Consider the following 23,542-nt stretch of genomic DNA (forward strand, 5'->3'; position numbering starts at 1 on the left):
TACCAGACAACACAATCACTATACTGGATCACCCATAAATGACAACACACAAATTACTACACCAACAAAAGAATGTTGACCAAAAGGTGGTCGAAAAGGTTCATCGTACAAAAATATGATTCAAGGTCCTTCAGGAGTGTATAGATGGTGCCTTAGTATCTGTCATTTTAAATCAAATGGCTTTGTCCATAAAGTCCCAGTTCTCTTTTTTATATGAAATAATTGTGTTGTGAGTCTGGGTGCAGTGAACTGCAAATGTGAAACACAACATTTTGACAGAAAGGACAGAGGAGTATTTTATATCATTTTTCTAGGGCACTAGCAGTGCTTTTATGAGGGTCCTTGTGGTTTTTCAATCAGCAATAACAGCAGTATTTGGTGACTACCACTCGGAGAGACGCTCTCACAATGATATTTGAACTCCAGGTTCAAAAGGCCTGAGAATCATTCAGCCTCTCTTTTTTTGGTTGGTATGTTCGCCTGTCTGCTGAATGCACCATTTCACACAGAATGGAGGCCCTTTCAAAATAGACCTAGTCTAACTGCCATTTCTAAAACTACTTCTTATTACTTAAAAGATGTTTTGAGGCGTCTTTTAAATTGCAATGGGTCTGTCAATTGGCAGGACCCTGAATTATTTTTGCCGGAGAAGACAGGCAAACAATTTTGAACTCCTCCGTCTCCCTGAAAGGGCATAAACCATTTCATTTTGAGAGGGATGCACAGCATTTTGTGGGGCACTTACCTCTGGTGATGGGGCTTGGGTGTTTCAAAACCCACTCCAAGAAGCAGTTATGTCTATTGTCTACAACTGCTGTGTCTCTGATACTACATCTGCAGTGCACAGAAATGATAAGGATTTGACTGACCAGAGTCATTTCTCTGCTTATTGAATGCCCACCCTGAACAACCCTAAGACAACAGGTTCACCATTCAGACCATGCATCCCTCTCCAGTACAGCACGGCTGCTATAGGAGACTGTATGGCCAGTCAGTGTAGGCTAATCCATATTGAAAAAGAGATTCTCACACAGACCTTTCCACATTATGGTGAGTTTAAATAAACAGTTAATGATGACTAAGACCACACAACAGGGCAGTTTTAGTCTCAAAACTGTATAGAACTGGATTTGTTGCACCGTGTAGCCTTCATAAATGTTAATTTAACAGAAAATGTTCTGAAAATAGGTATGTTAGTTGGATTAGTGATATTCCCATCCAAGACATCAGGCTTCGGAGTATGCATTGGTTAAAATGGCAAGAGGATGTCCTTAACAAAGAAGCCAATGTCACAGTGAGGACTCTGTCACGTTCAGCAGCACTCAAAGAGCAGGAGGCATAAGAGACATTACATTGTCCTTTGCCATGCATAAATCAGCTAGTAACTGCTAAATCAATGCTACTTATTGTAAAACAATGGACAGCAGAGCATGCCAAGTGAACACCATAGCCACCGATCCCCTAACACACACACACACTGCCCATTTCAGCATATTACTAAACCCTGACATGCTTGCTATCATCAAGGACCTCAGCCACCCGAGCCACAGCCTGTTCACCCCTTACCATCTAGAAGGAGGAGACAGTACAGGTACATTAAAGCCAGGACCGAGAGACTGAGAAACAGCTTCTACCTCCACGCCATCAGACTGTTAAACAGTCACCACTAGCCTTAGTCACTGTCCTAGCCGGCTACCACCCGGTACTCTATCCTGCACCTTACAGACTGCAGACCTACGTACATTGAACAATGGTCACTTTAATAATGTTTACATATGGTTTTACCCACTTTATATATACAGTGTTCTAGTCATTGAACACGTGTCACTTTAATAATGTTTACATACAAAACACACCATTAAAAAGGTACAGTACCAGTCAAAAGTTTGGACACCTACTCATTCAAGGGTTTTTCCTTATTTGAATATTTTCTACATTGTAGAATAATAGTGAAGACATCAAAACTACGAAATAACACATGGAATCATGTAGTACATGTTAAACAAACCAAAATATATTTTATATTTGAGATTCTTCAAAGACATCCTTTACCTTGATGACAGCTTTGCACACTCTTGGCATTCTCTCAACCAGCTTCATGAGGTAGTCACCTGGAATGCATTCAAATTAACAGGTGTGCCTTGTTAAAAGTTAATTTGTGGCATTTCTTTCCTTCTTAATGCATTTGAGCCAACCACTTGTATTGTGACATGGTAGGGGTGGTATACAGAAGACAGCCATATTTGGTAAAAGACCAAGTCCATATTAGGGTAAGAACAGCTGAAATAAGCAGTGTGGAAAAGGTCAAGGGTCTGAATACTTTCCGATGCCACTGTGTATATACATCCTTATTCTAAAATGTATTAAATACCACATTTCCTTAGCAATCTACACACAATACCCCATAATGACAAAGAGAAAACAGGTTGTTCGATTTTTTTTGCAAATGTATTAAAAAATAAAAAAACAGAAATATCTTATTTACATAAGTATTCAGACCCTTTGCTATGAGACTCAAAGTTGAGCTCCGGTGCATCCTGTTTCCATTGATCATCCTTGAGATGTTTCTACAACTTGGAGTCCACCTGCGGTAAATTCAATTGATTGAACATGATTTGGAAAGGCACAAACCTGTCTATATAAAAGGTCGCACAGTTGACAGTGCATGTCAGAGCAAAAACCAAGCCATGAGGTCATGGAGCTCCGAGACAGGATTGCGCCAAGGCACAGATCTGGGGAAGTGTAAGAAAATAATTCTGCAGCATCGAAGGTCCCCAAGAATACAATGGCCTCCATCATTCTTAAATGGAAGAACTTTGAAACCACCTAGATGCTTCCTAGAGCTGATCGCCCGGCCAAACTGAGCAATCAGGGAAGATGGGCCTTGGCCATGGAGGTGACCAAAAACCCGATGGTCAATCTGACAGAGCTCTAGAATTCCTCTGTGGAGATGGGAGAACCTTCCAGAAGGACAACAATCTCTGCAGCACTCCACCAATCAGGCTTTTATGGTAGAGTAGCCAGACGGAATCCACTCTTAAGTAAAAAAGGCACATGACAGCCCGCTTGGAGATTGCCAAAAAGCATCTAAAGACTCTCAGACCATGAGAAACAAGACTCTATGGTCTGATGAAACCAAGATTGAACTCTTTGGCCTGAACGCCAAACGTCACATCTGGAGGAAACCTGGCACCATCCCTACGTCGAAGCATGGTGGTGGCAGCATCATGCTGTGGGGATGTTTTTCAGCGGCAGGGACTGGGAGACTAGTCAGGATCGAGGGAAAGATGAACGGAGCAAAGTACAGAGAGATCCTTGATGAAAACCTGCTCCAGAGCACTCAGGACCACAGACTTGAGTGAAGGTTCACCTTCCAACAGGACAACAGCCCTAAGCACACAGCCAAGACAACGCAGGAGTGGCTTCAGGACAAGTCTCTGAATGTCCTTGAGTGGCCTAGCCAGAGCCTGGACTTGAACCGATCTAACATATCTGGAGAGACCTGAAAATGTCTGTGCAGCAACACTCCCCATCCAACCTGACAGAGCTTGAGAGGATCTGCAGAGAAGAATGGGAGAAACTCCCCAAATACAGGTGTGCCAAGCTTGTAGCGTCATACCCAAGAAGATTTGATGCTGCAATCGCTGCCAAAGGTGCTTCAACAAAGTAAAGGGTCTGAATACTTATGTAAATGTTATATCAATAATTTTTTTTATGAGCAAAGAATCTCTAAAAAAATGTTTTTGCTTTGTCATTATGTGGTATTGTGTGTAGATTGATGAATGGAAAAAACAATAAAACCATTTTTAGAATGAGGCTGTAAGGTAACAAAATGTGGAAAAAGTCTAGGGGTTTGAAAACTTTCCGAAGGCACTGTGTGTGTGTATATATATATATATATATATACACAGTACCAGTTAAAAGTTTGGACACACCTACTCATTCAAGGGTTTTTCTTGATTTTGTAGAATAACAGTGAAGACATCAAAACTATGAAATAACAAATATGGAATCATTCCAGGTGACTACCTCATGAAGCTGGTTGAGAGAATGCCAAGAGTGTGCAAAGCTGTCATCAAGGCAAAGGGTGGCTACTTTGAACATCTAAAATATATTTTGATTTGTTTAACACTTTTTTTGTTACTACCTGAGTCCATAAGTGTTATTTCATAGTTTTAATGTCTTCACTATTATTCTACAATGTAGAAAATAGTAAAAATAAAGAAAAACCCTTGAATGAGTAAGTGTGTCCAAACTTTTGACTGGTACTGTATATATATTCTGGTCTCTGATATTTCTTAATTCTTCATGATTTTGTGTGTACTATTTTTTTTGTATTTGTATTGCTAGGTATTACTGCACTGTTGGAGCTAGAAACACAAGCATTTTGCTGCACCTGCAATAACATCTGCAAATCTGTGTACGCGACAAATACAATTTGATCTGATTTGTCTGTGTCTTACACGACTACTATTTGAGTGCAACCATCTTTCTACTAAATTAATTGAGCAAAACACAAAATGCAGCAGAGGAGCATGATACACTGGCTAACTATGTTGTGTGCTGTAGACTGGTGCTCAAAGCCCAGTGTCAACTCCAGCAGTTCTGCAGCACTGTCAGCTGGCAGATGTGCAACTCTAGGCTGAAGGCAGCAACAACAGTCAATCAAAGTGGAACGGGTGTCAGGATGTTTAAGAGCTGGCCTGGTTCATTAGCTCCATTACTCCTCACTGGACACAGAGAGACACAGTGTGGAGGAGAACCACAGAGAACCACAGACCCACTGTGGAGGAGAACTACATACACTATGGAGGAGAACCACAGAGAACCACAGACACACGGTGGAGGAGAACCACAGAGAACCACAGACACACGGTGGAGGAGAACCACAGAGAACCACAGACCCACTGTGGAGGAGAACCACAGAGCACCACAGACCCACTGTGGAGGAGAACTACATACACTATGGAGGAGAACCACAGAGAACCACAGACACACGGTGGAGGAGAACCACAGAGCACCACAGACCCACTGTGGAGGAGAACCACAGAGAACCACAGACCCACTGTGGAGGAGAACTACATACACTATGGAGGAGAACCACAGAAAACCACAGACACTGTGGAGAAGAACCACAGAGAATCACAGACACTGTGGAGAAGAACCACAGACACTGTGGAGAAGAACCACAGAGAACCACAGACACTGTGGAAGAGAACCACAGATACACTGTGGATGAGAACCACTGAGACACTGTGGAGGAGAACCACTGAGACACTGTGGAGGAGAACCACTGAGACACTGTGGAGGAGAACCACTGAGACACTGTGGAGGAGAACCACTGAGACACTGTGGAGGAGAACCACTGAGACACTGTGGAGGAGAACCACTGAGACACTGTGGAGGAGAACCACTGACACAGAAAAAAATAAAGCAGTACTACACCATGTACACTAGATCATATAAACATTTGTTGATAATACAACAGTCATTTTGAAAGGTTTTTCATATGCTTAAATGAGTCATGAATGTCGAAAATATTTGTGTATTGGAGACACAATGTGTTTTGTCATCACAGAAATAAATGCAATCATATGTCCAGAAACACCCTAAAGCATTATTTTTAACACTTTCTCTGTGTGTATAAAAGCGCTATAATGTATTTTCTTCTTGTCTATAGGGGCATAGAGATCCCAGCTCTGAAAATAACAGAGCCAATGCAACATTTCTCTACGGGGTCCTATAGGTTCACAGCTCCATCTAGTGACTGGTATGAGGCATCATACTATTTCCCGAATGTATGGAAAACTTCAGGTGCCTGAATCTAATACAAAACGTGCAAGGCATTGAGTTCAATGAAGCACCTGAAGCACAAAACATGAAATAAAATTTGAAAATACAAAAATATATTCCAATATTCACAACACACTGGCAAGTTCCTGTCTTGGAGCTCTAAGGACAATTCATTCAACGTCATGGCTTGGTTTTTACTCTGACATGCACTGTAAACTGTGGGAACTTATATAGACAGGTGTGTGCCTTTACAAATCATGTCCAATTAATTGTATTTACCACAGGGGCACTCTTGTAGAAACATCTCAAGGATGATCAATGGAAACAGGTTGCACCTAAGCAACATTTGGAGTGTCATATCAAAGGGTTTGAATACTTAAGTAAATAAGGTATTTCTAAAAATCTGTTTTCGCTTTATGGAGTATTGAGTGAAGATTGATGAGAAAACATGTTTATTTAATCCATTTTAGAATAAGGCTGTAACGTAACAGAATGTGCAAAGAGTCAAGGGTCCTGAATACTTTCCGAATGCACTGTAAAGAGTCACCTGTCTATCAGCCATGTTGTAATGAACACTGGCTATGGCAGCTTTACATTCAACAGTCAACCTGCCTATCTGAGGAGTAGAGCAGAAGAGTGAAATACAGAAATATAGATCATGCCTGTACCCCCATCACACCCCCACCCAGGGCTCCCCTCCTCCCCCACTGAGTTCCACAGTCTGGGCCTGCTGCTGCTGCCACCACTGCACCGAGAGGGAATTTACATTTTAATAGGCAGAGCTGCTCACCACCTCCGAATGAGGGTATGTGCTCAGCTGAACAGCAGGAAATGCACCCTACTGCAGAAGTTTAGAATGAACCCCGAGACAATTCCTGAGGCACACAGACGGGAAATTATTTTTTTTGCCCAGTAGTCTATCTGTGGAGCTACCACATCATATACATAAACACACATGATATCTGTGGAGCTACCACATCATATACATAAACACACATGATATCTGTGGAGCTACCTCATCATATACATAAACACACATGATATCTGTGGAGCTACCACATCATATACATAAACACACATGATATCTGTGGAGCTACCACATCATATAGATAAACACACATGATATCTGTGGAGCTACCTCATCATATACATAAACACACATGATATCTGTGGAGCTACCACATCATATACATAAACACACATGATATCTGTGGAGCTACCACATCATATACATAAACACACATGCTATCTGTGGAGCTACCTCATCGTATACATAAACACACATGATATCTGTGGAGCTACCACATCGTATACACAAACACACATGATATCTGTGGAGCTACCACATCGTATACACAAACACACATGACATCTGTGGAGCTACCTCATTGTATACATAAACACACATGACATCTGTGGAGCTACCACATCATATACATAAACACACATGATATCTGTGGAGCTACCACATCATATACATAAACACACATGATATCTGTGGAGCTACCTCATCGTATACACAAACACACATGATATCTGTGGAGCTACCACATCGTATACACAAACACACATGATATCTGTGGAGCTACCTCATCTTATACAGATAGATGCATTTATTCATAAACAAACATCCAGAGAGAAATTGAATGTTATGTAGAGCAGTGCCACCTTATGTGAAGATTAGATTGCTTAGAATTATTTTTGACTCAGCCTGGTAGGGGACTGGGACTCCCCCTTTTGCCCTCAGAACAGCCTCAGGGCATGGACTCTACAGGGTGTCGAAAGCGTTCCACAGGGATGGTGGGCCATGTTGACTCCAATGCTTCCCACAGTTGTGTCAAGTTGACTGAATGTCCTTTAGGTGGTGGACCATTCTTGATACACACGAGAAACTGTTGAGCATGAAAAACTCAGCAGCATTGCAGTTCTTGACACAAACCGGTGCGCCTGACACCTACTACCATACTCTGTTCAAAGGCACTTAAATCGCTTGTCTTGTCCATTCACCTTCTGAATGGCAGACATACAAGTCTCAATGGTGTTAAGGATTAAAAATCCTTCTTTAACCTGTCTCCTCCCATTCATCTACACTGATTGAAGTGGATTTAACAAGTGACATCAATAAGGGATCATAGCTTGAAACCTGGATTCACCTGATCAGTATATTCCATAGAAAGAGCAGGTGTTCTTAATGTTTTGTACACTCAGTGTATATTTCCACACTATGAGGTTGGAATAATACTGTGAAATGTGAAAATTATGATAATACCCTTTCAGTGTAAGAGTTGTTTGAAAAGGCAGCCTGAAATTTCTGCTCGTTTTGCAAGGGTGGAGTTTTGGCCTGACTGGCGACATTACATGGCAGTGTAAGTTAAAAGACCAATAAGAAAGAATTTCAAACTTCTCTGCCAATAACAGCAAGTTTTCAGGTTACATATCCCTCCCATTAGGCCCCTCCAATTAGAACCAATCACAGACAATCCTAAAAAAAATTAAAAAAATATTGAGAAATTGCTTTTTCTTAATTGTTACACATAAATGGATTCATATCGAGATAACAAATGACTGCATCGGACCTTTAGAATTAAGTTGAATTGACTGCTGTGTTCAAATTCATGATTTCAACCAAGAACAACAAACATACAGTAGTTAGCTTTTTTGTTGTTATCAGATTCTGGTGGTTGTTAGATTTTCATAGTAGTTTTTTATATAAATTGATATTTCGAGAGATAAACTTGCCAAAATAGCCAGATAAATGAAATGTGATTGTAGATTGTGGAGCCTAGGTTGTAGATGGTGGCAGGTGCCTTTTTCCCCAAATAACTGGGATTAATTTATGTTCCAGCATCATGCCCTTGCCCTCTATAATGCAGCATATGTTTGATATTGTTCCATCTATTCCATTCCAGCCATTACAATGAACCTGTCCTCCTATAGCTCCCCGGTTTACATAGCTAGGTGCTAGACTAAGCACACTAATCCTTGAAAATGACCCCCTCTCATTTCCTCCTTCCCTCTCTTTTCTATTTTCACAGCGTTGGTAGCGTATGTCTGTGTCACTGTGGAGTGTGAAACGGCACAATGTGTCACACAGCTCCAGGCATGCAATCAAGACGAGCTGGGGCCCCTCCCCGGCCTAATTAATAACTATTGAACACGCTAACAACAATCAACACTAATTAAATACGCGTTTGTTGACAAGGGTGCAAGCCTTATCAAAAGCACAAGGCGGGAGGGGAGGGAGGGGATGTTGATGGGATGTTTGGGTGTGTGTGAAAGGGGGTGGGGGGGAGAGGCAAAAAACGAGGGCTTCTGTTTTCAGTAATTAGTTAACGAAGTGCCCCGAGTCACACTTAATTCCGAGCCACGACGTTACTATCGGTTTGTCTGCCAGCCGCTCTCCGCTGGCAGAGGATACAGGACAGTCAGCCCAGCTGGGGACGAGACATCACTGTGTCCCTGATGACACCCTATTCCCTGTATACTATAATGCCATGGTTGTGTTTACACAGGCAGCCTAATCCTGACCTTTTTCCACTAATTGATCTTTTAACCAATCAGATCAGCTTTTTTGCTAATAATTGGACAAAAGATCAGAATTGGGCAGCCTGTGTAAACACAGCCTTTTTGACAAGAGCCCATAGGGTTCCATTTGGGACACAGCCACTGTGTAAACATAGATGTGCAATGTAGAGGTGTCCAGTATGTTTGAGATCCATACACTAGGTTGGACAAACATCAGCGGCAACAGTCAGACGTATGCCAGTCATGTGACAGTAGACCCATCAAGTGACGACACAGTAGACAAACTAATTATCAATATGACCTAAAACAAAACTGACTGCACATGAGTGGTTGCGCTGCTGAGTCCTGTGCTTTCTATTGCAGAATCCTTACTAGAAGCTTGAGCAGTTTACAATACAAAACACAGTCCTTCCCATTCTGACAATCACAGAATTGAAAAAAAAGGTCAGTGATGTACAGAGTATTACATGTAGGAGGTTTGGTGGAGAAAGAGGTGCATGACGAGTTGAGAGGTCAATCTGCTGGGGTTTTTAAACGCTGTAACTACCTGCCCTGTTTGGACCCAGGAGATGTTATGCTACAGCTTAGGAAAGTCACCGATGATATTACTGTACAACTTGTGCTTCAACCAACAAAATCTAAATCCCTGAGTTTACAAGCAAGAGGTTTGACCCCTTCATGTTTTCCAGTCTGCACACAGCTATAGCCTACAGTAACTTCAGAAAGTACAGTATTCACACCCTTGGACTTTTTCCACATTTTGTTGTGTTACAGCCTGAATTTAAAATTGATTAAATTCTGATTTTCTATCACTGGCCTACACACACACACACACACACACACAACCCAATAAGGTCAAAGTGAAATTATGTTTTTAGATATTTTTTTAAATTAATTTTTTTTTTTAAACTGAAATGTCTTGAGTCAATAAGTACTCAACCCCTTTGTCATGGAAAGCCTAAATAAGTTCAGGAGTAAAGATGTGCTTAACAAGTCACAGAATAAGTTTCATGGACTTTCTCTGTGTGCAATAATAGTGTTTAACATGATTTTTGAATGATTACCTCATCTCTGTACCCCACACATACAGATAATTGTAAGGTCCCTCAGTCGAGCAGTGAATTTCAAACACAGATTAAACCACAAAGGCCAGGGAGGTTTTTAAAAATAAAAAAAGCAGACATTGAATATCCCTTTGAGCATGGTGAAGTTATTCATTACACTTTGGATGATGTATCAATACATCCAGTCACTACAAAGATACAGGCGCCCTTCCTAACTCAGGTGCCAGAGAGGAAAGAAACCGCTTAGGCCAATGGTGACTTTAATACAGTTACAGAGTTTAATGTCTGTGAGAGGAGAAAACTGAGGCTGGATCAACAACATTGTAGTTACTCCACAATACTAACCTAATTGACATAGGGAAAAGAAGGAAACCTATACAGAATAGAAATATTCCAAAACATGCATCCTGTTTGCAACAAGGCACTAAAGTACTACTGAAAAAATGTGGCAAAGCAATTAACTGTTTGTCCTGAATACAAAGTGTTATGTTTGGGGAAAATCCAATACAACACATTACTGAGTACCACTCTCCATATTTTCAAGCAGTGGTGGCTGCATCATGTTATGGGTATGCTAGTAATCATTAAGGACTGGGGAGTTTTTCAGGATAAAAAATAAAACGGAATGTAACTAAGCGCAGGCAAAATTATAGAGGAAAACCTGGTTCAGTCTGCTTTCTACGAGACACTGGGAGATTAATTCACCTTTCAGCAGAACAATAACCTAAAACACAAGGCCACATCTACAGTGGAGTTGCTTACTAAGAAGACATTGGATGTTCCTGAGTGGCCGAGTTACAGTTTTGACTTAAATCTGCTTGAAAATCTATGGCAAGATTTAAAAACGGTTGTCTAGCAATGATCAACGACCAATTTGACAGAGCTCGAAGAATTTTGAAAAGAATAATGGGCAAATATTGTACAATCCTGGGGTGCAAATCTCTTAGAGACTTACCCAGAAAGACTGCCATAGGTGATTCTAATGGTGTGAATACTTATGTAAATTAGATATTTCTGTATTTAATTTTCAATACATTTGCAAAAATGTCTAAAAACATGTTTTCACTTTGTCATTATGGGGTATTGGTGAGAGAAAACAAATCTATTTAATTCATTTGGAATTCAGGCTGTAACACAGCAAAATGTGGAATAAGTCAAGGGGTATGAATACTTTCTGAAGGCAATGTACATGTTCAAAATCTGACTGGATCACTTCTGGACATGAGTATGTCCCCCCTAACACCCACCCTGGCCTACTGACCAAGCCCCCATGCTCAAAGCAGGGGTGATACTGAGTGACAGCTACCACAGGGCACAGCCCATGTATTGACAGCAGGCGTTTGTTCCCATGATTGGTCCCTGATAGGCAATTGAATTTGTCAGTGACCCTAAACAATTGCTGGGACGAGGATCAGCAGACTTCCCTTCCCCTGGCCCTCCGCTGCCCATCCTGATCAATAAGGACCTGATCGATAGCCAGTGACCGATATTGATCACTCTGTCCTGTCTGCTGCCTGTTCCCTTCCCAGCAGCCAGCAGCACAGGGTTGGCGTGAGAGGGAGGTAGTGGGTGCAGGAGTGCACCTCCCTCCCGCCTCACTTGTTGAGTACAGCCCAACAGACAGACAGATGTTCAGTAAAGGACATGAGCGTAGACACAAACTTTGCCACGTCCTCCCTCTCACACACTTTAATCAAGGCACAAAGAATGCAGATCTAATCATTTCAAACCACCTGATCTTTTATTTCAGGGATGAAGCAGATGTGTTTTCCAATAAGACATGAAGAGCATTGCTGTGTCTCTGGGGCAGCAGGTGAGAGTGGGCGTAGAGACTCGATGCATCAGCTGCTGTGGTCGCCAGTCTCATACTACTCCTATATAGTTGTTTCTGTAAACAGGTCTCAGAGTTAATCAGATTTACAAAACCCCACCTGAGGGGCACTCTAGACCCCCAAACAGACATCATGGACGGCAGGCCACTCAGTTGCAGTCCCCCTCTCAACCCCCCTCCACCCTTTGCTCCAGCCCCCCGTCACATATGGTCGAGGACGTTCCTCCTAACGAGATAGGCCTGACAAATGTAAGAGACAGGCATAGCAGTGTTCCGCCGGTGAATGAATCTCCACAGAAAAGCACTTGTGGATAAACTGAGGGGCAGCAGCAGCGGTGTGGTGATCCAGCCAGTGAGACCACAGCAGCTGCAGCAATTACAGCCAATTAGCTGCAAATGAAAAGGTTTAAGAGACATTACTTATTGTGTGTTTTCCGAAGAGGGACCGTTTTTTGATTGATTTATTTTTACATTTGAGTGCTCCACACATCGGTTGGTAAACGTTTGCCTTGGCTGTCTCAGTCTCTCCGAGCCAAGGAGAGTTAGTTAACCGTTGTCGGTAATTAAATGTCTGAGCACCCCCTGGAAAAACCTTGTGTTGTCGGGATGTGTTTTCAAGGCAACACTCAGCTGTTTAAAGTCTTCTTTGGAGGTTGTGTGGTTTTTAGACATCTCTCTGCGTATCCCCTCCCCCCAACCACGACCCTCTTTTTCACAAAATAACTAACAATGACCTTCTGCAAACAAACATGCGTTACTGAGATATCCCAGATTCCTGCGCTGCTGCGGTAAACACACACAAGCGGCTGCTGCTGAGACGTTCATTCAGTGCATTGTGAACATAGCTCGGTGTTAATTGCACAGATGACGGTTGGCTTTGAGCCGTGCTGGCCTGCCAGTATGGAGGCTTTTCTTCAGCGAGTCAGCGAGAGGTGCAATTAGAGCCTGATCGATACCGATGCTTCCTTCAGAATTTCTCTATCAATTTCCAATGGAATACACACAAACACAGCAGCCTTGAGCTGTCAAAAGAGGCCCGTTCACTCACCCCACTCCAGTCGAAGTTGTTTACGTCACGTAATTGAAATTCTTTCATTGTCTTTCAGTAGAAAGACAGTCTGTAGAAGCGACTTAAGTGGACCCTTTCACAAAACAACACTGCTGAACATTACACATATAAATGGTGTTGGTGCATAAAGGACTCAGAGGAAAAGTATCTCAACTCTGTCTATTCATATTTAAACCTTTTCACCAAACTAAAACAACTTCGGGAAAGAAAACCCTTCTAGCAATGTAGGCTGTGCTTTTAGACGGACACAAACACATATTCAATGCAGAGTGGCTTTCGTACATGGCAAGAGGTCAACTTCTACTGTGGCCTAAGTGGGGATCATGTGCCTATATTATTATGACTCACTCTAACTCTTGGTGTTGTGTGGTCCAGCCACAGTGTGTAGTACTACATACAGTGCATTCAGAAAGTATTCAGATCCCTTGACCTTTTCCACATTTTGTTAAGTTACAGCCTTATTCTAAAACGGATTGAATAGAAATCAATCTACACACAATACAATAATGACAAATCAACAACTGTTTCTTACAAACTTTAGCAAATGTTTAAAAACAAACAAAATAGCACATTTTACATAAGTATTCAGACCCTTTACTCAGTAATTTGTTGAAGCACCTTTGGCAGTGATTACAGCCTTGAGTCTTCTTGGGTATGACGCTACAAGCTTGGCACACCTGTACTTGGGGAATTTCTCCCATTCTTCTCAGCAGTTCCTCTCAAGCTCTGTCAGGTTGGATGGGGAGCGTTGCTGCACAGATATGTTCATTTCTCTCCAGAGATGTTCGATTGGGTTCACGTCTGGGTTCTGGCTGGGCCACTCAGACTTATCCTGAAGCCACTCCTTCGTTGTCTTGGCTGTATGCTTAGGGTCATTGTCCTGTTGGAAGGTGAACCTTCTTCCCCGTCTGAGGTCCTGAGCAGATTTTCATCGAGGATCTCTCTGTACTTTGCTCCATTCATTTTTCCCTCGATCCTGACTAGTCTTCCAGTCCTTGCTGCTGAAAAACATCCTCACAGCATGATGCTTCCAACACCATGCTTCACCATAGGGATGGTGCCAGGTTTCTTCCAGATGTGACGCTTGGCATTCAGGTCAAAGAGTTCAATCTTGGTTTCATCAGACCAGAGAATCTTGTTTCTCATGGTCTAAGAGTCCTTTAGCTGCCTTTTGCCCAACTCCAAGCAGACTGTCATGTGCCTTTTAATGAGGATTGGCTTCTGTCTGGCCACTCTACCATAAAGGCCAGTCTTCCCTGTAGCTCAGTTGGTAGAGCATGGTGTTTGCAACGCCATGGTTGTGGGTTCGATTCCCACGGGGGGCCAGTACAAAAAAAAAAAAGAAGTGAAATGAAATGAAATGTATGCATTCACTACTGTAAGTCGCTCTGGATAAGAGTGTCTGCTAAATGACTAAAATGTAAATGTAATTGGTGGAGTGCTGCAGAGATAGTTGTCCTTCTATCTCCACAGAAGAACTCTGGAGTTCTGTTAAAGTGACCACTGGGTTCTTGGTCACCTCCCTGACCAAGGCCCTTTTCCCCCATTGCCGTTTGGCCGGATGGCCAGCTCTAAGAAGCGTCTTGGTGGTTCCAAACTTCTTCCATTTAAGAATGATAAAAAAAAGTATTTAACCTTTATTTAACTAGGCAAGTCAGTTAACAACAAATTCTTAGTAAATGATGGAGGCCATTGGGTTTTTGGGGATCTTCAATGCTGAAGACATTTTTTGGTACACTTCCCCAGATCTGTGCCTCGACACAATCCTGTCTCGGCGTTCCACGGACAATTCCTTCGACCTCATGGCTTGGTTTTTGCTCAGACATGCACTGTCAGCTGTGGGACCGTATATACAGTTGAAGTCGGACGTTTACATACACCTTAGCCAAATACATTTGAACTTAGTTTTTCACAATTCCTGACATTTAATCCTAGTAAAAATGCCCTGTCTTAGGTCAGTTAGGATCACCACTGTTTTTTAAGAATGTGAAATGTCAGAATAACAGTAGAGAGAATGATTTATTTCAGCTTTTATTTCTTTCATCACATTCCCAGTGGGTCAGAAGTTTACATACACTCAATTAGTATTTGGTAGCATTGCCTTTAAATTGTTTAACTTGAGTCAAACGTTTTGGATAGCCTTCCAAAAGCTTGCCACAATAAGTTGGGTGAATTTTGGCCCATTCCTCCTGACAGAGCTGGTGTACTGAGTCAGGTTTGTAGGCCTCCTTGCTCGCACACACTTTTTCAGTTCTGCCCACAAATTTTCTATGGGATTGAGGTCAGGGCTTTGTGATGGCCACTCCAATACCTTGACTTTGTTGTCCTTAAGTCATTTTGCCACAACTTTGGAAGTATGCTTGGGGTTATTGTCCATTTGGAAGACCCATTTTCGACCAAGCATTAACTTCCTGACTGATGTTTTGAGATGTTGCTTCAATATATCCACATAATGTTCCTACCTCATGATGCAATCTATTTTGTGAAGTGCACCAGTCCCTCCTACAGCAAAGCACCCCCACAACATGATGCTGCCACCCCTGTGCTTCACGGATGGGATGGTGTTCTTCGGCTTGCAAGCCTCCCCCTTTTTCCTCCAAACATAACGATGGTCATTATGGCCAAACAGTTCTATTTTTGTTTCATCAGACCAGAGGACATTTCTCCAAAAAGCACGATCTTTGTCCCCATGTGCAGTTGCAAACCGTAGTCTGGCTTTTTAATGGCGGTTTTGGAGCAGTGGCTTCTTCCTTGCTGAGCGGCCTTTCAGGTTATGTCGATATAGGAATCGTTTTACGTGTCTATAGATACTTTTGTACCTGTTTCCTCTAGCATCTTCACAAGGACCTTTGCTGTTGTTCTGGGATTGATTTGCACTTTTCTAACCAAAGTATGTTCATCTCTAGGAGACAGAACACCTCTCCTTCCTGAGCGGTATGACGGCTGCGTGGTCCCATGGTGTTTACACTTGCGTACTATTGTTTGTACAGATTAACGTGGTACCTTCAGGCGTTTGGAAATTGCTCCCAAGAATGAACCAGACTTGTGGAAGTGAACAATTCTTTTTCCTGAGGTCTTGGCTGATTTATTTTGATTTCCACATGATGTCAAGCAAAGAGGCACTGAGTTTGAAGGTAGGCCTTGAAATACATCAACAGGTACACCTCCAATTGACTCAAATTATGTCAATTAGCCTATCAGAAGCTTCTAAAGCCATGACATCTTTTTTTCTGGAATTTTCCAAACTGTTTAAAAGGTACAGTCAACTTAGTGTATGTAAACATTTGACCCACTGGAATTGTGAAACAGTGAATTATAAGTGAAATAATCTGTCTGTAAACAATTGTTGGAAAAATTACTTGTGTCATGCACAAAGTAGATGTCCTAATTGAATTGCCAAAACTATAGTTTGTTAACAAGAAATTTGTGGAGTGGTTGAAAAACGAGTTTTAATGATTCCAACCTAAGTGTATGTAAACTCCGACCTCAACTGTATATACAGGTGTGTGCCTTTCCAAATCAAGTCCAATCAATTGAATTTACCTCAGGTGGACGCCAATCAAGTTGTAGAAACATTTCAAGGATGATCAATGGAAACAGGACGCACCTGAGCTCAATTTTGAGTCTCATAGCAAAGGGTCTGAATACTTATGTAAATAAGGTAGTTCTGATTTTTAATACAAAATCTAAAAACCTGTTTTCACTTTGTCATTGTGGGGTATCGTGTGTAGAATGATGAGGAAATGCTTTTATTGAATTCATTTTAGAATAAGGCTGTAACATAACAAAATGTGGAAAAAGTCAAGGGGTCTGAATACTGTCCGAATCCACTGTATATCTATACTATTGTGTTGTATGCCAAGTGGATGAGTAGGGAACAATACAGAGTGACTGCAGTAAAATAACAATTCATCCGGCCTGCCAGCAAGAAACGCATACAGATATACAATTCAACCTGCCTGCCGGCAAGAAATACAGACAGATATCTGTATACAATTAAATCTAGTTCAATCCAAAAGCTTTTAGTGTCCATGTTAGAGAGATATTGGAATTTGTCTTCGGATTGCACACACAGACCCACAACACAAGGGGATTCAGCTTCTTAATGATGTACCCCATCATATGTAGTAGGTATCTCTGCCCTCTCTTCCTTAGCAAGCCAACTAAATAGTCTAGCCTTAGTGTAGAACAGGGATTCCACTTTTCCCTTTTCCATTTGAAAAGCAAGAGAACACCACATTGAAGGACTATCAGCCCTGCAATGGCATTGACTGTTCACCTTTAGTAAATACCCTCAATAGCTCATAGTAAATCACACAAGTAAAACAAGACAATGCACTTATTTCAGAGTATCTAATTACCAATTAGTAACCCAATTGCAAAATGCTATAGTTTCTGCCTAATTGATAGCTTTTACAGCAATAACCTCCCTGGTAGGCTGCTTTCACCCTGGCGGTCCCGCACAGCAAGCCACATTTTACCTCATTAGATTACTGCAAATTGCAGAAAATGGGAAATGGGTTCATTTACCTAAGTGGTGTGATTGAATGTATGTTTATGAAGCTTTTACGAAAGCAACATTTCTTCTCGCCACGTCTGTTTCTCGTTGATTTCCAGACACAGTGGGAAACAGCTAAGCTAATTACAACGTGAACAGAACAGGGAAACTTTTACACAATATACAAACTCAGATACAAACTCTGATCAAGTCTAGCTAAAGTACAATCTCAAAACACTGGTGACTATTAAAAACAGATTAGGGATCTTGGTGTGATGCCAACTTTACTTTTTACTTATCAACTTCACAAAGAATCAGACCTCCATGATCTCTATTCGTATTACTGCTAATGTCTCCATTTCAAATACTAGTCAAAGGAATCCCTACTTTATTTCCCACCATTGGTGTTTAGAAACTGTCAGTGGAGCGATGTGACGCAGTGCACAGCAATAGGCCTCCTCAGAGAAGGGGGGGGGGTTATATATGACAGAGAAAGGTGTGAGCAGCGATTCTTACACTTTGCGGCACGTCGCATCATATTTGTAAACATCGTTAATCACAGATTAGCAGATTAGAAAATAATAAGACCCAGAGGATGATCCTATTCATCGACTTCCTCTGTTACGGATAAAGGCTGGGCTGGAAGGGTGTGTGAAGGGATGCACATTGCCTGAGGAAGAGAGGTTGGAATTTTAATAAAAACAACACTCTTTTGTTGCCACCCACCCCAATCCAGTGTTGCTCCAAACCACCAACCGACGCCAGGCACCATCACCAGAGCTACTCTCCTACCTGGCAGTTACAAGCAATACCAAGTCCACACCCCCTGCTCCCAGTACCATACACTCCCATTAATATTACATCACAACATCTCTCCCTCGATCACACACACACAAGTCTTAAAAATAACTAAAAAGCATAAAAACATTGATAAACCAGACATGCACACACAAATGTTACATACTCACACAAACCAATATTGTACTCTCTCTATACATTTTATAGTAAGCATAATTCCCAAAGAAGGCGATCATAAGGGTTCAATGGGTTCAGTTGGGTCTAATAAGCATCCCTGACATGGCATGATGCTAGCATCATCTCCTAACATAAACATTTGGACGTCTAGGTTCTGAGGTGTGTTAAATATAAAGCATATGCGGCAGAACAACAGCCAGAGTAACACATTGCCTCAGCATAAGGCATCCATCCATGGTAGATCTGAGGAACTTATAAAAGGCAGACAGTACCACGCATGCATGTCAAGAACTCAGTCTTTTGTCACTTCAACGTGGCCCCTGCAGTTGCCGAGGAAACCGCTGCTCTGCGTTGCCACGGCGCACATACCGAGTGATGTGGATGCCACGGTTCAGTGATCCAGGGGCCGTCCACTACTCTTCCTCATCCTACTCCTTCCTTCTGTCCTGAATGCTCTGCCATAGAACAGACCACACTACACATCCACCACTCCCCAGATATAACAGTACCTTCTGTCTTTGTGTTTGTAGATTTGCTGAGCACCCTGTGCAAGGTTTCCACCAGTTATTTTCAAAAGACAAGAGCAAGAGAAAAAATACATGTTTTTTTTTTTTTACACCAAAACATAAAGTTGTCTTCTCTCCACCATTGTCAACTTTTTTGTAATGCATTTTATGTTGTACTGTCTTCTGAAAATAACAGATGCACTCAGTAAATCAGGCCTGTAGTATCTAAATCAATCAGGGCCCTCTATGTTAATTGATAGCTAGCTAATTGATGCACTAAGCCAGTCACTAAGTACTGTACTGCCAACTGGCCTCTGCTTGGGAGTATGTCCACAGTAAACAGAAAGAACAGAGCAGGTCATCAATGCCTCGTGTCTCAACCCATGGAGGGGAGAGGGTGACAGAATACCTATCAACTATAGAATACCTATCAACTATAGTCAACTATCGAATACCTATCAACTATAGAATACCTATCAACTATAGTCAATTATTGAATACCTATCAACTATAGAACACCTATCAACTATAGTCAACAATCAAATACCTATCAGCTATAGTCAACTATCAAATACCAATCAACTATAGTCAACTATCGAATACCTATCAACTATAGTCAACTATCAAATACCTATCAACTATAGTAAACTATCAAATACCTATCAACTATAGTCAACTATCGAATACCTATCAACTATAGAACACCTATCAACTATAGTCAACTATAGAACACCTATCAACTATAGTCAACTATAGAACACCTATCAACTATAGAACACCTATCAACTATAGTCAACTATCGAATACCTATCAACTATAGAACACCTATCAACTATAGTCAACTATAGAACACCTATCAACTATAGAACACCTATCAACTAGTCAACTATGGAATACCTATCAACTATAGAACACCTATCAACTAGTCAACTATGGAATACCTATCAACTATAGAACACCTATCAACTATAGTCAACTATGGAATACCTATCAACTATCAAATACCTATCAACTATAGAACACCTATCAACTATAGAACAACTATCAACTATAGAATACCTATCAACTATAGAATACCTATCAACTATAGAATACCTATCAACTATAGAATACCTATCAACTATAGTCAACTATGGAATACCTATCAACTATAGAACACCTATCAACTATAGAACACCTATCAACTATAGTCAACTATCGAATACCTATCAACTATAGTCAACTATCGAATACCTATCAAATATAGTCAACTATCGAATACCTATCAACTATAGAACACCTATCAACTATAGAACACCTATCAACTATAGAACACCTATCAACTATAGTCAACTATAGAACACCTATCAACTATAGAACACCTATCAACTATAGTCAACTATAGAACACCTATCAACTATAGAACACCTATCAATTATAGAACACCTATCAACTATAGAACACCTATCAACTATAGTCAACTATAGAACACCTATCAACTATTGAACACCTATAAACTATAGAACACCTATCAACTATAGAATACCTATCAACGATAGTCAACTATGGAATACCTATCAAATATAGAACACCTATCAACTATAGAGCACCTATCAACTATAGAGCACCTATCAACTATATAAACCCTATCAACTATATAACACCTATCGAATACCTATCAACTATAGAACACCTATCAACTATAGTCAACTATCGAATACCTATCAACTATAGTCAACTATCGAATACCTATCAACTATAGAACACCTATCAACTATAGAACACCTATCAACTATAGTCAACTATAGAACACCTATCAACTATAGAACACCTATCAATTATAGAACACCTATCAACTATAGAACACCTATCAACTATATAACACCTATCGAATACCTATCAACTATAGAACACCTATCAACTTTAGTCAACTATCGAATAACTATCAACTATAGAACACCTATCAACTATAGAGCACCTATCAACTATAGAACACCTATCAACTATAGAATACCTATCAACTATAGTCAACTATCGAATACCTATCAACTATAGAATACCTATCAACTATAGAACACCTATCAACTATAGAACACCTATCAACTATAGAACACCTATCAACTATAGAACACCTATCAACTATAGTCAACTATGGAATACCTATCAACTATAGAACACCTATCAACTACAGAATACCTATCAACTATAGTCAACTATCGAATACCTATCAAGTATAGAACACCTATCAACTATAGAACACCTATCAACTATAGAACACCTATCAACTATAGAACACCTATCAACTATAGTCAACTATAGAACACCTATCAACTATAGAACACCTATCAACTATAGAACACCTATCAACTATAGAATACCTATCAACGATAGTCAACTATGGAATACCTATCAACTATAGAACACAAATCAACTATAGAGCACCTATCAACTATAGAGCACCTATCAACTATATAACACCTATCACCTATAACACCTATCAACTATATAACACCTATCGAATACCTATCAACTATAGAACACCTATCAACTATAGTCAACTATCGAATACCTATCAACTATAGAACACCTATCAACTATAGAGCACCTATCAACTATAGAACACCTATAAACTATAGAATACCTATCAACTATAGTCAACTATCGAATACCTATCAACTATATAACACCTATCAACTATATAACACCTATCGAATACCTATCAACTATAGTCAACTATAGAACACCTATCAACTATAGTCAACTATAGAACACCTATCAACTATAGAACACCTATCAACTATAGAACACCTATCAACTATAGAATACCTATCAACTATAGTCAACTATGGAATACCTATCAACTATAGAATACCTATCAACTATAGAACACCTATCAACTATAGAACACCTATCAACTATAGAATACCTATCAACTATAGTCAACTATGGAATACCTATCAACTATAGAACACCTATCAACTATCGAATACCTATCAACTATATAACACCTATCAACTATATAACACCTATCAACTATCGAATACCTATCAACTATCGAATACCTATTAACTATAGAACATCTATCAACTATAGTCAACTATCGAATACCTATCAACTATAGAATACCTATCAACTATAGAACACCTATCACCTATAACACCTATCAACTATATAACACCTATCGAATACCTATCAACTATAGAACACCTATCAACTATAGTCAACTATCGAATACCTATCAACTATAGAACACCTATCAACTATAGAGCACCTATCAACTATAGAACACCTATAAACTATAGAATACCTATCAACTATATAACACCTATCAACTATATAACACCTATCAACTATCGAATACCTATCAACTATATAACACCTATCAACTATATAACACCTATCAACTATCGAATACCTATCAACTATCGAATACCTATTAACTATAGAACATCTATCAACTATAGTCAACTATCGAATACCTATCAACTATAGAATACCTATCAACTATAGAACACCTATCAACTATAGAACACCTATCAACTATAGAACACCTATCAACTATAGAACACCTATCAACTATAGTCAACTATAGAACACCTATCAACTATAGAACACCTATAAACTATAGAACACCTATCAACTATAGAATACCTATCAACGATAGTCAACTATGGAATACCTATCAACTATAGAACACCTATCAACTATAGAGCACCTATCAACTATAGAGCACCTATCAACTATATAAACCCTATCAACTATATAACACCTATCGAATACCTATCAACTATAGAACACCTATCAACTATAGTCAACTATCGAATACCTATCAACTATAGTCAACTATCGAATACCTATCAACTATAGAACACCTATCAACTATAGAACACCTATCAACTATAGTCAACTATAGAACACCTATCAACTATAGAACACCTATCAATTATAAAACACCTATCAACTATAGAACACCTATCAACTATATAACACCTATCGAATACCTATCAACTATAGAACACCTATCAACTATAGTCAACTATCGAATAACTATCAACTATAGAACACCTATCAACTATAGAGCACCTATCAACTATAGAACACGTATCAACTATAGAATACCTATCAACTATAGTCAACTATCGAATACCTATCAACTATAGTCAACTATCGAATACCTACCAACTATAGAATACCTATCAACTATAGAACACCTATCAACTATAGAACACCTATCAACTATAGAACACCTATCAACTATAGAATACCTATCAAATATAGTCAACTATGGAATACCTATCAACT

Source organism: Salmo salar, chromosome ssa20, assembly GCF_905237065.1.
Source record: "Salmo salar chromosome ssa20, Ssal_v3.1, whole genome shotgun sequence".
In the NCBI taxonomy this organism is placed as follows: Eukaryota; Metazoa; Chordata; class Actinopteri; order Salmoniformes; family Salmonidae; genus Salmo; species Salmo salar.